We start from the raw sequence: 19,087 nt of genomic DNA on the forward strand, positions 1-19,087 counted from the left end.
CACCTTTGACCGAGTTATGATACCAGCATTGTATCTTTTTATCCCTCATTGTCCTTAGTTTACTTTCAGCATCAGATATTTCTTGTACAATACCTTGATCATCAGCTGTGTTATATCTATCATATCAAATCCATCAGTATTTCCGTTAAAGTGTTTTCCTCTTTATCTTTACCTATTTTAAAGGTGAAATAACTGATTGTCTTTCCTCTGATTGCTAATTTGATAGTTTTCCACAATAATTGGTCACCAATGCTGTATACTGAACCTTCTGTCCTATCATTATTATCTATTCTATATTGGTCTATTACCTCACTACTGGTTAGCTTTACTAAATTCACATCAATGCTGTATACTGAACCTTCTGTCCTATCATTATTATCTATTCTATATTGGTCTATTACCTCACTACTGGTTAGCTTTACTAAATCCACATCAATGCTGTATACTGAACCTTCTGTCCTATCATTATTATCTATTCTATATTGGTCTATTACCTCACTACTGGTTAACTTTACTAAATCCACATCAATGCTGTATAATGAACCTTCTGTCCTATCATTATTATCTATTCTATATTGGGCTATTACCTCACTACTGGTTAGCTTTACTAAATCCACATCAATGCTGTATACTGAACCTTCTGTCCTATCATTATTATCTATTCTATATTGGTCTATTACCTCACTACTGGTTAACTTTACTAAATCCACATCAATGCTGTATACTGAACCTTCTGTCCTATCATTATTATCTATTCTATATTGGTCTATTACCTCACTACTGGTTAACTTTACTAAATTTACATCAATGCTGTATACTGAACCTTCTGTCCTATCATTATTATCTATTCTATATTGGTCTATTACCTCACTACTGGTTAACTTTTATTAAATTCACATCAATGTTGTATACTGAACCTTCTGTCCTATCATTATTGTCTATTCTATATTGGTCTATTACCTCACTACTGGTTAACTTTACTAAATTTACATAATCAGGGTCACCTAATAGACTGTTGTTAAATTTACAAGTTTCTCATCCACGGTTATAATTTTATTTGCTTAACAAATTCTAAAAGTTCAGAAATAAAAATTCAGAAATATATTTCAAAGAACAAAGGAGAAGCGCCATTATCTTCATATGTGATAACGATGGTGGTGATGAAGACAAGGATGACGATGATTTTAATGCTTGAGTGATTTTATCGGTACGGTAAAATCGATCTTAATATGGATAAAATAGAATCCATCGATGAGTACAATGTTGTTGTTATTTTAATGAGCTCGATTCTTTCTATATTGACACAAGGCCCTGGGCCCAGTTTCATTCACACATCCTTAAATTAAATTTCCATATAGAAAAGCATTAATTTATTGAAAGCTGGGTCACCCAGACATCCACAAAATCAAGACAGCATAGATTTAATATTACACTCAGCTAAGTATATTATTGAATTTTGGTAACATCAGTAAAAGGATACATGCAGTTTTCAATATGCAGTCATTTTGGATATTATCTATAATTTTCAACCAGTAATTTGTTATGAGATATTTTCTGGTGAAGGAAAGGGGGAAGTGACCAAAATCAAAATAAATCATTACATAACACGTAGATTGGTAACAGGTAATCCACACTTTAATAGAACTCCAGCGGAATCTTGTCAATATCGGCCACCCTAGACTTCAGATTCATAACCTACAATTTAGTACACTACCAAATACATTCAAAAGTAACAACATTCTATCGCAAAGATTTACATTTATAATAATACATGTGTGACCTTGATGAACCGTAAGCTAGACAGATCTTTGCTGGAAATCTTCTGATACTATCATCTGTCCATTTACCGCTTTGTTAGTTATCTGTCACATAAAGCGTTCCTTCTTCACTTTCCCTACTGTAAACAGACGCCCTTACTTCACTTGTTGTGTCTCATCCTTATGTTGTTCTTTCTTTCTATTTGTCACTATCTTTTCCTTGTTGGATCTTGTTTTTATTTTGCCTTATGAGAAACCATGGCAATAATGTTAGCAATATTTTGTACGTTCTTTCCTCGTCTACCTAGTGAAACGACACTACTTCTATTTAGATAATCACTCGACTTTTAATCTGTTTGTAGTGAAATGTGACTACCTTCATCTTTTCAGTCAAGTTCATTACATGTATTTCCATTTCCTTAAACCATGTAGGGATTGAGTGTATTGTCTAAAGTTCATCGCGTCTATTCTAGTAGAAGCTATATACATATCACGTAGAGCCCGTTAGCGCTCTAATCCAGTAAAAATACGAAAATAGAGGCCTAACCTCCAAATAATTGCAACAGAATTTGTTTTCTGCTTTTTCGGTTGGAGGATCTTAGTATTTTACCATGAAAAAGTCGCCAAAAATCATATGTTCGGAAAGTCGTTTTTTCAACACCTGAAAAATAAGAAAATATAAAGAAATCACACTTTTGACCTCTTTTAAAGTATAATATCTGCTATTTTTGCAAAACTTGAAATATGAAATCCGGTTTATAGTAAGACAAACTATAGGTTAGTATTAATTAGTTGAAGTGATACAATAATTACAGTCATTCTAAGAAATAATGAAGGATGAAAACGACTTAAAACCTTTTGAATTTAGCCAGCATTACCATTTTTGCTTTTTCTAGATGCAAAAAATTACAAAATCGTACCTTGAACAATATCAGTTTATGTTTTATGTCTTAAATGAATTACTTTTTCTTTGATATTAATGCATGATCGGTAATACATTAGCCAGAAAAAAAAGATGTTAACCTGTCGAGTTGACTAATATTGCCAATTTGAAGTGTTTTTTATATCTAGATTTTGGGCAAAACACCCATTGTAGTAGCTAATATTTCGGAGAAAAGAAAAGCAACTGCTTCCAAATATGATAATTTTTTTCTATATATTGTTCTTGTTATTTTGAGCATTTGTTGTAAAAACGGTATAAACATGCACATAACATTTAGAAGTAAAACAATCCCTATCATGAAAATTTGGCGTAGCGGACTCTCACAAAAGTTTGCAAACAGAATTTATTTCATAGTCCTATGAAGTTAAAAAAATAGTTACAATGTACATCGATGCTTATAATTAATTTTTCAGACTATTTGATAACATGAAATACGTTTAAGCGTACGAATCTATTGATTTTCGAATAGATTATTTTTTTCTAAATCAACACGCAACGTCCACGTCTCTATTGTGACGTCATGATTACGTGGGAATTTCGCACCATTCTCGGATTTTTTCTTCATAGTATATGAAGGAAAAGAATCTGCAAATCAGAGGTTGGATTTAGTAGGAAACCAAATAAAAATTAATTATTCCATTATCTCATTGAAAATTATGTAACAGTTTCGGTTCAGTTATATAAATAGCCTTATCTGTGGTGGCAGTGTACAGTAGATTTGAAAAAACAAATCAGCAAAATAAAGTACAGGCTTTAATTATGTACACTCAAATTTTTAACCTTAAATATGTTGTACACTTCAAATTTTTAAACCTTAAATAACACCTATATAAAAGTATATATATTTTTAATCTACAAAACATATATGCATTTTGTTAAGCAGAGTTCATTTTTGGACAGGTCTACTTTTTGTGGTTTTGTGAGCCTGTAAAAACCACGGTAACCATTTTTTTTTTAAATGCAAAAAAATTGGATTTTTAACCCAAAATTACACCCCCTCTAGGAGATTTTTTCTCTTGAACACAGTTTAAAACCAAGCATCACTGCCGTGATAGCGGAACTGAGCCTATTTTAAGATAGGTTGTTATGTATATCATTAAACTTTTGAGCAATTTTAATACCTTGTACCCCGGCAATCAATTTCTACTGCTACAGTATTGAGATTTTCCATCTTAGACGCACATTCGGATACGCTCTTAACCATTAATCTCGAACCCATTCTGTTGAATTTATTTATTCAAATGTGAAGCCTGCAAATAATTCTCTACTAGATTGAAATCACCAATTTTAGGACATACACCTTTTTTAATTTTTTATGCATATAATAAAACAGGGGCTTTCTGCTTAACAAAAATCTCCATGGCCATTCGGTCTAACTGTACTGTACACTGCTATGGCCATTCGGTCTAACTGTACACTGCTAGGCTATGTGGCCATTCGGTCTAACTGTACACCGCTACCTCTCTGTGTTGATAGTGACTGAAATCGTCTTAGAGTGATCTCCCTTCCAAAAGTCACTTCCACCGTAAACACCGTCACCTGACTGGAGATCACATCCTACTTGAAACAGTCAGCTGACCGGTCTCTTCTCCACACAGCAAAAATGCAGCTTTGTATTCTCGGTTTGGTAAGTATTTATAACATAAAATGATATACTTCCTAACCGTTACGTATAAATGGTAGTCAGTACGTATCGTCACTCTTGTATCTGAGATCAACCGTGGTAACGTTAACGTTACAATATTATACGTTTTAGGCCTACTGACAGACACTGTTTTATGTTTATTAATTATTTTAGGACCTACGTTCATATAGAGTCCAATCTAGTCCAACAGTTTACAGTATGAGGGTTCATCTCGTGATCAGCACCCGGTGTGATACATTATTCACATCAGACCAGCTGGCTTACGTCTATGAACATGTGTTATTCCTACTAGTTGGGCGACACCTGAAGGAGTGTCGCGGATGAAATGAAGAGAAGAGAAAGGGAAGATAACTCTTGTTGTTACTCTTAAAGGCCCACTACCTTTCCGAAACAAATTTTTTAATTTTCTTAAAAACATCAATAGCATCAGAAAATATGCATTGATGGCCTAAGATGAGGTTACAAAACCAAGTAAATGCAAGATTTACTCCGTAATCTATGCTAAAAACATTTTATTTACTTTAATTATTTTTTGTAGAAGATGATGATGATGATTATAGTATTAACGGAAATTTAACAACTTTTGCGACTCTACAAAATTATTGATCAAGTTTTACATTCCCATTTAAAAAAAATAGAAGCCGTTTCGGAAAGGAAGTGGGCCTTTAAACACGACCAATTCCATTAGGTTATGAACAAGAGGCCGATGGGCCTTAACGGTCACCTGACTATTGGCACAATACAACACCTCAAAGAATAAAGTAGTGGCACACAGTTAAGGCAATCCAAAAAAAAAAACCTCTTTTATTAGAAGAAGTCCTGGTCCTGATATATTTAATGAATTAGACCATGAATGAAGGTCCCTTGATCCCCATCATGCTGCAAATCCGATATCCAGTCTCAAGGTAGTCATTCATGTTACAGGCTCAATATCAGGTCTCTATAGGCCTGTAAGTTATTCACAAGAAGTTATTTAAAAGATTTTAGCCTATTTGACCTGAATGAAGGTCAAGATAATTTATTTGAACAAACTTGGTAGTCTTTCATCCAAGCATGCCGCAGACCCAATATGAGTATCCTGGGCCTTTTGGTTCTTGAGAAGAAGTCGCTTAAAGATTTTAGCCTTTTTGACCCCTTTGACCTTGAGTGAAGGTCAAGGTCCTTCATTTGAACAAACTTGGTAGCCATTCATTATAGCATGCCACAGACCCAATATCAGATCTCTAGGCCTCTTAATTATTCACAAGAGGTCGTTTAAAGATTTTACCCTATTTGACCCCTGTGACCTTGAATAATGGTCATTGTCCTTCATTTGAACGAAGTTGGTAGCCATTCATCTCTGCATGTCACAGGCCCAATATCAGGTCTCTAGGCTACAAAGTACTTATTCATATGAAGTCGTTTAAAGATTTTAGCCTATTTGACCCCTGTGACCTTGAATGAAGTTCAAGGTCATTTATTTGAACGAACTTGGCAGCCCTTCATCCAAGCATGCCGCAGACCCAATATGTGTACCCTGGGCCATTTGGTTCTTGATAACAATTCGTTTGAAGATTTTAGCCTTTTTGACCACTGTGACCTTGAATGAAGGTCAAGGTCATTCATTTGAACAAACTTGGTTGTCCTTCATCCCAGCATGCTACATGCCAAATATCATTACTCTGGGCCTTTTGTTTGAATGAAAAAGTTTCGCACTGCAGACTGCGGATGACGGACGATGCATGATGACAATAGATCTTCCTGATCCTTCGGGTCAGATGACCTAAAAATATACCAGAGCTTGAAGTCATTTAAGGGTTTTAGTCTATTTGACCCCTGTGATCTTGAATAAAGGTCAAGGTTATTTATTTAAACAACCTTGGTAGTTCATTGTATAATATATACTGGCAGTTAACCTGAAAGATACAATTTAATTGATTGTCTAGGTAAAAACACCAATAAAGGAATGTAATTAAAAAAATGAAAAAATCCTTTAAGCTACATCCTCAAGACTCCATGGGTTACTATCACTGACGTAATATCCACTCTTGGACTATTTCATAGTAAAATTGGAGCGACTTCAGAAGAAACAAACTGACCAATCACAGGCTTGCAGAAATCATTTTTGGCTACATACTCAATACCCCAGGGGTTACTATCACTGACTTAATATCCACCCATGGACTATGGCCTCTGGGGGTCAGTCATTGAAAATTTGCTAATAGGATTCAATGGCCATATCATACTGATAATTCTGACAACATTTGACTCATTTTCTATTACAAATGACCAAATAATGTTCAAAAATGTGTTTTCCCTATAAAAACTATAGTAAACTTGACCCCCTCCCTCCCCACGGTTCATATATAATTCATTATTATTGTAAAGGACCTTAAGACCTTTCCATCTATGAAGAGTATTTGATTCTACCATTTCCACAATTTTAGATGAAGGTTTTTGAAGTTTAAGCCTATCCTATTTGACCCATTTTAGCCCCACCCCTCAGGCCCCTGGGGGTCAGTTATGGAAAATATGCTTATATGATTCAATGACCATTTCATACTGATAATTCTGATTCATTTTCTATAACAAATGACCAAATAATGTTCAAAAATGTGTTTTACCTAAATAAACTATAGTAAACTTGACCCCCTCCCCACGTGATTCCATCTATGAAGAATATTTGATTCGACAATTTCCGGAATTTTAGAAAAAGGTTGTCGAAGTTTTAGCCTAGTTGACCCCTTTTGGCCCAACCCTCAGGTCCCTAGGGGACCATATAATTCACAATTTTGATTGACCTTTGGCCATGAAAGGTCTCTGCAAAATTAGATTAGGTCACTGGAGACTTCATCTCAGGTGACCTCAAAACTGAGTCCTGCATAGACTTCCTTTCAAGATTACAGAGAAAGTGACACCCAACTTCAAACCAACACATATGTACATTGAACTACATTATACAATTCCTTTGATGTAGTTAAATGATCTAGTTATCTGTGCCTGCAGTTTCATTGACCGATTTGCCAGGTGTAATATAGCCATGCCTCTACCCCCAAACACATGTGTTTGTATTCAATGTCGGAACAAACAATGCGGTTTGATTGACAGCTGGCGATCAGTTAATTATGAAATAGTGCAGGGGTAGATATTATGTCAGTGATAGTAATCCCTGGCGTATGGAGAAGGATTAGGCTATTACTCTGCTATTTTCTGAAATAAAGGGAGAGACTTTAAAACTTGAATGTGGCATTTTATAATTGTCCCTATGACATACAATTAAGCAAGGAGTTCATCATCATAATTGCTATTGCTGCCTGGAATATGCATTTTCATGAATAATCATGCAAAAGTCTCTGCTAGCTACCCCCATTTCATCGAAAAATAAGTAAAAAAATTGGTAATAACAGACAATATCGACTGGCTGGCACTCAATTTCTTACAAATACATACATTTTAGAGAACAAGAAATGTTAAACAGTTTTTTTTTACAGAGAAAAAAAAATCCAAAATAAAACTACTGCTATAATCAAGTTAAATTAACCAGAATTCATTTAATTTGGATTATATTGTTTCATAATGACACGGCATCAAAGATTTGAAAAATATCGTACTTATAATATACCTTAAAAAATAATAAGCCAATTACCTCCCTATATTCAATCCCAATGAAAACTGTTCATATGTGAACATTTAAAGAATATAAAGTTTTTGATTTAAAACCCAAAGTATTGGTCTTTAATCCAACCACAATGGGTAACCATCATTTTCATATAAAAGTCTGGTTTAGTAAGATATTTTAACTGAAAAAATAATGCTTACAAAAATTAAGAAATGCCAATTACCTCCCTTTATCCAAAATGTAAAACTGTTCATTGATTTCATTTGGGCAATTATTAGAAGGGTTTTACCTGATTAGGTGCCATCCACCCTTTTAATTAAGTCATTGTCATTTTGAAGACCCTTGATGGTATTAAAATCATATTCGTTGTATTAAACTGCATATTGGCCGAATGATAAATCGAATGATGTTTCAAATTTAATACATGCCTTCCCACCTGCAAATGCCTCAAATAGTTTGAATTTCATTTATGCCGCAGAATATGAGTGCCCTGGGTTTTACAGGTTGGTTGAGAATCTTTTTTTTTATCCTTTTTGACCCCTTTATCCAAATCACCTTGATCTGAAGGTCGTGGGTCCTTCATTTGAACGTTAAATTAAATAAAAAAATGTCTTCTATATTCCACAGAGCCCAATAAGATGTGGCACAAGTCTTAGAATTATCAAGTGAAATAATGGTTCACAGGTTATTTAAAGATTTTTTTAGATTTCTCTTGACCTTGAATGAAGGTCCCTTCATTTGAAAAAAGTTGGTAGCCATTCATTACAGCAAATTTGGCCCAATATCATGTCTCTAGGCTACATACTTATTATGAATCGTTTGTGAAATTTTTAGCATTTGACCCCTGTGACCTGAATGAATTCAATTGGTCATTTATTTGAATTTCAAAGATTTATTTGTAGCCGAACTTGCAGAGAAGTAGAAATACACAGACCCAATATCAGGTCTCTGGGCCATTTTAGTTCTTGTAATTCAAATTTTTTTATAATCTTTTAAAATTTTGAACCCTGTGACCTTGATATGTAGGTTTTGTTTACCTTTGAACAAATTTCTTGCCTCAAATCATTTTATCAATAACCAGCATGCAATTTGCAAAAATATGATAAACTAGGCCTTTCACGTTTTGAATTAAAAGGTTTTCGTTTTAAAGTGACTTTGGCTCTTGATGGACCAGGACCTTGAATTATGGTCAAACATTTATTTCAAACTAATTGTTAATCCTTGATCCTTAAGCACATATTTTTTTTGTACAATGAACCTTTCTTTTAAAAACGTCAATTTGTCAATTTTTAACAATTTGTTTCATAAGAAATATAACCCCTCAATACATGAAACAATACATATTTCCTTCTTGGTTATGACCTAAAAATATTTCCTGAGTTGAATATTTCAGTTTTATTGTAAAATTAATACTTTGAAGGATTGAAGAAATAGCACATCCTTTTAAAGAAAATATTACAAAATTAAAACCTTGGTACATCAGTTGAATCTTTCAGTTTGTTTTATTAATTTTTAATCCTATTTTATAAATGAAAAATTTTTTTAAGCTACATCCTCAATACTCCATGGGGTACTATATCACTGACGTAAATATAGGTACTTGGACTTTTTCATAGATAAAAATATTAATTTCAGTCAAAGTAACAACAAAAAATGAAATGAAATAAGCAAATCATCATTTATTGCAGAAATCATTTTTGGCTAAATTTTAAATATTCCCTAAATTTACTTCAAATGACATCGAAAATTTTTACCCAAACTCAATTATCTCATAACATGTCAAATCATTGAAAATATCAGATGAAAACAAAGGCCTTTGCCATAGATTAGTTATAAGTTTGCAACAGAAACTCATTTTTATTGTCAAAATTATAACTAATCAATTCTTTTTCCTCAAATACTGTATAATTTATAAAAAAAACCCAGTTCACATTGCTGCAACTGTGGAATTTTGGAAATAAAATGTCAAAATATCCTTTTGGTTAGGCTTTCGTGGTACCAAACTTTGTGACCCTAGACTAGTTTTGATTTCCCCACCAAAAACTGTTAAAATTTGTGTAAATTCATATTTGTAAAATGGCACATTAAGACCTTTATTAATCTGAAAGTTTAATTTGATTCATATTCTACAGTTCCATGAATTTAGGAATGATGTTTTTGAAGATGTAAGCCTATAAAGGTCCTAATTTTATACCATGTTTTAATAATGAGACATTACCACATAGTATATATTCAGATAATAATTTTAAATATATGGTGACATATGATAATCAATGACTATTATGACGCGTCATATACAGAATCCTAGATTAATTTTCTATACAAATGGGATAATGTCAGGGAACTCCTATTGATTAGGTACCTTAATTATTAAACAGCGATTTAATTTGACCCCCATCCCCCACAATCCTATGAACAGGTTTCGACCATTCGGCAAAATTGACCAAGTTATGAGGGGGGTTGAACAAATGCAAGGATTTTTAGTTTGTAGCTTCAAATGACCCCTTTTGGCCCAAACCCTAAATTTAGTCCAAAACATCCTAACCACATAATTCAAGTAATTTTATTGATTTTGTTTAAATGAAAATGAACGATTACAAATGTAGATTTTATTGTTAAAAACTTTGAGACTTCATTCAGGTGACCTCGATGAAACTGATGTCCTGCATAATACAATATTTCAATTACAGAGAAAGTGACACCCAACTTCAAATGGAACACATATGTACATGAACTTTTTGAACCAATTCCTTTGATGTACGTTAAATGATCTAGTTTACCTGTGTTCATGTTTGCCTGCAGTTTCATTGACCTATTTGCCAGGTGTAATATAGATTGGCCTCTACCCCAAAACACTGTTTTCTATTCAATTTCGAACAAACAATGCCGTTTGATTGACAGCTTTTTTTTTTGATCAGTTAATTATGAAATAGTGCAGGGGTAGATATTATGGTCAGTGATAGTAACCCCTGGCATTTTGTTATGGAGAAGGATTAGGCTATTACTCTGCTATTTTCTTAAATAAAGGGAGACTTAAAAAATTTGAATGTGGCAATTTTATAAAATGAAGCCCTGGTGACATACAATTAAGCAATTTACAAATTATACATGAATAATCATACGAATAATCATGGTAAAAAGTCTCTGCTAAAAGTCTCTGCTACACCCCATTTTATCAATAAGAAACTGCTAATTTTTTATTTTTCCTCCATGTAGATAAAAGAATGTCAAAAAAAATTAAAGACATCATTGGTCTGACCGAATACTCAATCCATAACAAAACATGAACATTTCTCTGTTTTCGCAATTCTTTTTAGTGATATTGAGCATTTTGCTAGAAAATATACCTTAAAAAATAATAAGCCATTTACCTCCCTTTATCCAATCCCAATGAAAACTGTTCATGTGAACATTTAAAGAATATAAAGTTTTTGATTTAAAACCAGCGTACCCTTTTACAAGTAAGTCAGTTGTCATTTTGCAACCCTTGGTGGTATACATGCATCTGATCATACTTACATAAGATATTTAACAATATAATGCTTTAATCAAGAAATGTATAATGCTAAATCGGAATTTCATGTTAGGCAATTAGGGTAATGGTTATATAAGGTGCCAATCTTTCTAATTATCATAACATTTATGAGACCTTTTATGTTGAACTCTATTCATGGGGCCACGGTGGCCGAGTGGTAAAGATGTCCCGACATATTACCACACGCCGTCCACCTCTGGGTCACAAGTTTGAATCCTATGTGGAGAATTTGCCAGGTACTGACAGCTGATCGGTGATTTTTCTCCAGGTTCTCCGGCTTTCCTCCACCATCAAACCTGGCACGTCCTTAAATGACCCTGGCTGTTAATAGGACGTTAAACTAATAAAAAAAGAGAACTCTATTCTACATCCGAATTGTACATCCGAATTGGAACACATATGGTACCAGGTAATTAAATTATTTTAAATCCTTGATACTGCTGAAGGATATGAAAATCAGTTAAATAAATCATCACATTAAAGGATCTATTTGTAGCTTTTATACATACGCAGAAATGAATTATTTGGTACATCTTTCATGCTTCTCTTTTGTTTTATTAATCATATTTTATTTTTATTATTGAGGAAGATTACCTATATATATATATATATATCTATCTAGTATTTAAAATAGTTACCGTTTCCAAGTTTATTCATATATGAAAAAAAATGTCAACAGCAAGCAAATCATAATTTAAAAGATATAACCACAATGGCTTTGAATTTATAATGATGGTCATTAAAATATTTAAAAAATTATGCAATTAAAATTATCTTGGGGTAAAAAGGCTGTTACAATTACTACTGTATGGTATAAGTCTCCTTTTTCTTAGATACTATACCATATTTAGATATTTGAAAATTGTCCCCTTTTAAATGATATTTTAGCCATTTTGACCCTGTGATATGAAGATCAAAAGTGTCAAATTTATTCAGCATAATCAAAGGGATTACTTTTTAATCCCATCCTAGCATGTACATAAATGCAAATCTATTGGTTACATACCTTATAGGGCTTCTAAGTTATTTTTGTGAACAAAAAAAAAATTATTTTAAATTTTGCAAAATTCAAAAACTATTTGACCCAGGATGTGACCTTGAAAATGAAGGTCAAAAGGGGGTTCAAATTTATATTTCATTCTATAAACTTGGCTATCTGCAAATCCCAGCATGTTACAGCAATATCATATATAGGTCTGGCCTACAGTTATTCTCAAAAGTTGTTACCGGATTTTAACCTATTCGTTGATGACCCCCGGGGCAGACCTTGGCAATAATGGGGGTATGTCAGGCAATTAGGCATAATTTTAATATTTTAAAAACTTCCTGTAACCCTTGATTCCTGATGGCTTATCACATGTATCAATATCAGGTGTCTGGCCTATGTGAATATCAAAAAAGTCGTTTAAGATTTAAGCCAATTTTGCCCCTGTGACCTTGAATTAGAAAATTTATACTGAAAAAAACTTGGTCAGCCCTTCATCCCAGCATGTACAGGGTCAAATTTTGGGAACCTTTGCATTGGCGAACCCTATCTGGGCCTACGTTGTATTGAGAAGTTGATTAAACTAGGTCTCCTTTTGAACATAACATGCTATATGACGACATATTTTTAAAAAAGGTTTCGAAAACTGTTGTTATTTTGGAAATAAAATGTCAAAATATCCTTAAAGGCTCGTGGTATTTTAAATTTTATAAATCTAAGTTTAATAAATTTCATATGATGTAGCCATGAGTGTAAGATTCTATTTATCACATCACATAACTAGTATTAATCAAAACATAGTCAAAACTTCAGTGATTCTGACAGGACAGTGGCGTAGGAAGATGAAACGTAATGGGGGGCAAAGGTCCTCAATATTTCATAACACCAACCCCCCCGCGCCCCGCACCCACAGGAGATACTCATATTACTTTTTTTCATATATCATTACATAAATAATCATTGTACACATCTATAGACAGTGGCGTCGCTAACAGGAAATTAATTTGTGGGGGGGGGGGTCTCCCCCGGCAAAAAATTTTATTATTTAGAATGGCAGAGATGAGTTTTACGAATGCCGATGAATTTTGTTGAATTTGAGCACCTTGACGCGAGATTTTCGTGTTTGTGGGGTCCGAGGGTTTTCCCCGGAAAAAAAAAATTTATTTAGAATGGATGAGATATTTTACGATGTATTTTTTGAATTTGCGAGCGCTTAGCATTTTGGTGTTTGAGGGGGTCCAGGGGTCTCCCCGGGAAAAAGTTTTACTATTTAGAATGGCTGAGATGAGTTTTACATGCATTTTGTTGAATTTGCCGTATTTTGGTTTTTGTGGGGTCCGGGGGTCTCCCCCTGAGAAAAAATATTACGATTTTGGTTTTGATGATTTTTATTCTTAAAAAAATGGTAATTTTTCGATTTAAAGTTACTTGCATTTAGAAATGATAATTTGTGATGTCACACCATTATGCAACAGCTTCTGAACATACCGGATTCACACCATCGGCACATGTTGTGTAACTCAAAATAATAATCAACTGATTGTCTTGCTAAGACATATAAACAAATAAATCTTTTAAGAAGCATTTTTTGAAATAGTATAATAATTCCTTGATGGACATTTTTGGTCTAGTTCGTGTGTATTGAATTTTCATTATAAAAGGTTTGAACATTACATGCTTTTTAGAAATGCGCGTTTTTCTAAAAAGTTCAAAAATGTGTAGGAACATTTCACTTTCAAATGTGCATTTTTAGAAAATTCACTGGGAAAATGGGGGGGGGGGGGCAAAAAAAGACATGTTTGCCCCCCGTCCTGGGGAAGGGGGGGTAATTGTCCTCCCTGCCCGCCTGCTTCCTACGCCCCTGCAGGAAAAAAGGGTATCCATGGTGCTTAGTTTAAAGCGCACCTTGACCTCAATAAATGGCAACCAGATCAGAGTCCAGGGGCACCAAGAAGATATCAACAACTTCCTTTACAAGGAAAAATCTTACAAATTTTCTTGAACATTGTTTATTTAATTCTTGACCTACATTGTATTGAATCCTTCAGAGAATAGCCAGGGCTTAAGCTCTGGGTCAAAATTGGGATTACTTTGTTTAGTTTCAATTCTGTTTTATGTAAGAGTGGTGAAATCAGGCTTGGATTCGACGTGTATCAACCGAGATAATCATACAACATCACAGACGTCATTAATATCTACGACGCCACAATAACGTTCGTCTTACAACATTTATGACATTACCGTTGAACATTGCTAAATGGGTCAGAGTGATATTATACATATGTATGCAAATTTTCACAACACCGGTCAATCTGATGATTCCTGTCGGCATCCTAATTATTATGCAGTAGTTGTCTATCACTATACACAACACAGCAAAATTGTGAAATGAATTTTAATTAACATTATTGACCTCACCCACCCAGTCTGTACCGTAACTTAAGCCTAAGCAATTATTATGTGTCATGTAAAACTGCAGTGCATACAAATGCCCATATCTACATGTACATGTACATGTAATAATGTTGATCATATCCATTGTCAAACTACATTGTTACCATTTTTTCTGGTTTGTTTTCTTTAGTTGTCTAATATTCAGATTACTTAAAGTCGTTTCGGTACCTTCTGAAAGTCATTTCGCCATGTTCACTTTATGATACCGAAAATACTTCCGCATGTACCGAAATGACATGTAACGAAGCTGCGTTACATGTGAGCCTACGGACTACCGAAACGACATGTGCATTACTTTATGGTTTAACTACAAGCAATTTAATCATATGATCAAACAATATATTAGGAGATACATATATTCAAACGGCATCTGCCTCAAAGGCAGTACAATTGTCAGTTTACGTGCTGTTAAGCCACGATTTAGAACGCATGCATGGTTCTGCTGTTAGTCACTCGCAATGATGATCATAAACAGACTGTAAACAGTACCTAATTAACGTTATATTTTGAACATAACTTGAACATCAAGGCGGCTTCAACGGTGTTTTACTCAACCGGATACAAACAATATACACATTCCTCATAGGGGCGGGGGGGGGGGGGGGGGGGGGGGGGGGGGGGGGCGAAAGTCTGCGCCATGTTTTTGTGTGTATTCGAGACAGTACAAACAGCTCCCTTTTCACTGTTGCACTTTTTGGGGCGCAACTTTTGTAACATAAATGTGATGATTAGTGCATTACAACTTATTTACTCATTTTATGATATTTAGTCACTTCTACAGAAATTTCAAAAATATCACTCATTTTTAAATGCTATACATTTGCCGGTCCAATCGTTCAGAATAGTTCCGAAGGAAGGCGCCGGGACCCCAAAATATCTCGTCTGTTGTGGAAATTTACCGAGAACCTGCGAAATACCACCAATATTCAAGGCTGTATTGTGGCCGTTGTATGTAACATTTCCAAAAGTCAGAAATACCGTTTTGTTCAGAAATGCAAGGACCTTTATATGTAAAGTTCTAGCATGTCGGCTTTATTAGTTAATTTACAATGTACTAGGATAAATTAAACAGAAACCAGTGGTCAAAATGTCGATTTTGGAGGTTTTACACCAAAATATCTCGTCATTTTAAATTCTCACAGCTAAGGTGATTACTTCAATCGATAGATCACGCCGAGTGTATCTTACAGTCAAAATTTCAGCAAAAAATATTGTTTGGTTTCCTTATTACTCAAATCGCGAAAATAAGCAGGTTGATAGGTTTGTAGCGGGGGACGTTTATTCATATGTTTACTGTCTAGGCAAGCTAACCAGTCAAGCTATTTTGTCCGTAGGTGTATTGAGTACCTGTGCTGTGACCTTTGGAATGAGGTACGGGAATGGGGGGGGGGGGGGGGGGGCTGGTTATAATATTTGTACTGGATGTACTGTGTGATGTATGTTGTAAATAGTTACTGTTCTAGTCATAATAAACTGTTCCTTATCATCTTAACCCTGTAGTTTGTTCTTCCTCCTACCAACAGACAAGCATATTAAATAATACCCAACGAACCTGGGTTGCACTAGGGGCGCGTCGGGTGTAGTTTGACATCCTTGCAAACTGGGCCCGTCTTGCTCCTGTTACAAAAGTGGTGCTGTTTTTGACCAGAGCTTGTTCTGTTTGTAGGGGGGATCTATATTTTGTAAATTTATAGCCAGTAGATCAAGATGTCCATTTTTAGGAACAGCTTCAATAGCCTCGCATATAGTCTAGGATTACGCACGCCTATAGGACACTGGGACCCGACAATATACAAAATTTACTAATATACAGAGCAATGATAATAACACCGGTTTTATTGGGGAGCCCACTACACCAGAACATCCAATTATAGTAGAACCCGTATATTATACACGGAGTGATGGAAATATATCCATAGAAATGTATGATAGTAGTTATAGCGAGGATAGTTCTAACAACTGTAAGGAAGGTGTTGACTTATTATACCTGTAATTACAGAATCAGCTTCCAATGCAACAACTAGTAAACTTATAGGAAAAGTATCAACACATATATATTTACACTGTAGTATTATGGACTAAATAACACAACAGATATTGTGGAGTACACATTTCCACATATAGAACATGTGAGCATAGTAACAAGGGGATGAGGGCACATTCATCATTGGCAATGGGTGTACAATCACAGGGCGGAACTGGTCAAGTACCAGTGTACCCTGTGTACGTTCGAACAGTATTGTAAATTATAAGGCGCTATTATCAGTTTACCTGGGACGCAGCGAAGGAGGGGGTTTGATCCCTCTGAGGCCGGTTCCTAATTAAGCGGGTTGCAGCATATAGCGGGAGTGTCCAGCGGAGGAGACACATTGCTGCTGGAATCGGTCTAAGGTTGATCGAAACCTCCGGAGTGCGGGGAGGATGGAGATGAGGAGGGAAGGACCGTAGCCACCACCATGACATATGGACTAGGGAGGAGCCGATATGGAAGCGCCGATTGACACTTGAGATCTAAAATGTATACTGTACAGAACTATGGACTGTTTTTACGTGTTCTGAACGGAAAAGGAACATTATATTTTTTGGTGTGCATTTATTTATCATGGTTCAATGATAAATAAATGATGGTTTTATAATGAAAGTTATCTTTATAACGTATTTACTTTGTACTTTATACATTTGTCTAAGAGTTTTTTTTTTTTTGTATGTAAGATTTGTCACGGGATGCAACTTTTTGAAAGAAGGGGGGAGTGTAGCGGGGGACATTAATTTATATGTTTACTGTCTAGGCAAGCTAACCTGTCAAGCTGTTTTGTCCGTAGGTGTATTGCTCTATACTGTGATAGTGTTTGTGTCGTGTATTCAATTCTCGTGAGGTGTCCTAAATGTGTGTCTGTGTTTTCTCTATTTGCCTCTTTTGGCCCCGCCCCTCTGCCCCAAGGGGGTTGACCAGGACCAATATAGATATGATGTTAAAATGCTATCTCAGGCTAATAATTCTAAACAAGTTTGACTCATTTCCTTTGAAAATTGAGCAAAAAATGCTCATAATAAAATTATTAAATGTTTTTTCCCTATATATAAACTATAGTAAACTTGACCCCCTCCACAGGGGGACACTTGAGACCCCAGGGTCATATTATTCACAATTTTTGTAAAGGACCTCAAGACCTTTCCATCTATGAAGAGTGTGTGATTCTGTCATTTCCAGAATTTCAGAAGAAGATTTTTGAAGTTATAGCCTATTTGACCAATTTTGACCCCGCCCTTAAGGCCCCTGGGGGTCTGAGTTATGGAAAATTGTTTAATAGGATTCAATGGCCATTTCATACTGATAATTCTGACAATATTTGACTCATTTTCTATTACAAATGATCAAATAATACTCAAAAATGTGTTTTCCCTATATAAAATTTATAGTAAACTCAACCCCTTCCCCAGGGGGAAACCCCGAGACCCCAGGGTCATATAATTCACAATTTTTGTAAAGGACCTTAGGACCTTTTCTATCTATGAAGAGTATTTAATTCCATCACATCTGTGAGTGGTAGAAGAGATTTTTGAAAATTTTAGTCGATTTTACCCCTTTTGACCCTCCCACTACATTATGTAGCTCCCTGGGGGTGGGGACCATATAATTCACAATTTTGATTGGCCTTATGCCTTAGAATGTTTGTGCAAAATTTCATTTGAAAATTGCTTCAGCAGTTTTGGAGAAGAAGTCGAAAATATAAATTGGGTTTACGGGACATACGACGGACGACCCATGACGGTTGATGCCACGACGACGGACAAAAGGCGATTAGAAAAAGGTCACTTGAGACTTCGTCTCAGGTGACCTAAAAAAAACCAACTGCTGCGGGAAAAAAATTAATATTCATTTACTTGAAAAAACTGTAAATATAAGGAATAGATCTGTTTATTTTGTTGAGGTTATGAGGGTATAATGATAATGGGGCCTGTGTAAATTTTATGTAACCCGGCTTCCTCAAATATTGTTCATACAATAAAACGTTGCTCAGTTATGTCAAATGTAATAACATTTTGAAATTGTAACCTGATTTATGGGACACCCTGTATTTTTTAAAAGTTTCGTTTTGGACTGCAATAAGTCAAAAATATTCGTTTATGCATGAGTGACACCTGTGTTCCTGAAAATACAAGAGTCCT

This window comes from Argopecten irradians, unplaced genomic scaffold (assembly GCF_041381155.1).
Source record: "Argopecten irradians isolate NY unplaced genomic scaffold, Ai_NY scaffold_0112, whole genome shotgun sequence".
NCBI classification, from domain to species: domain Eukaryota; kingdom Metazoa; phylum Mollusca; class Bivalvia; order Pectinida; family Pectinidae; genus Argopecten; species Argopecten irradians.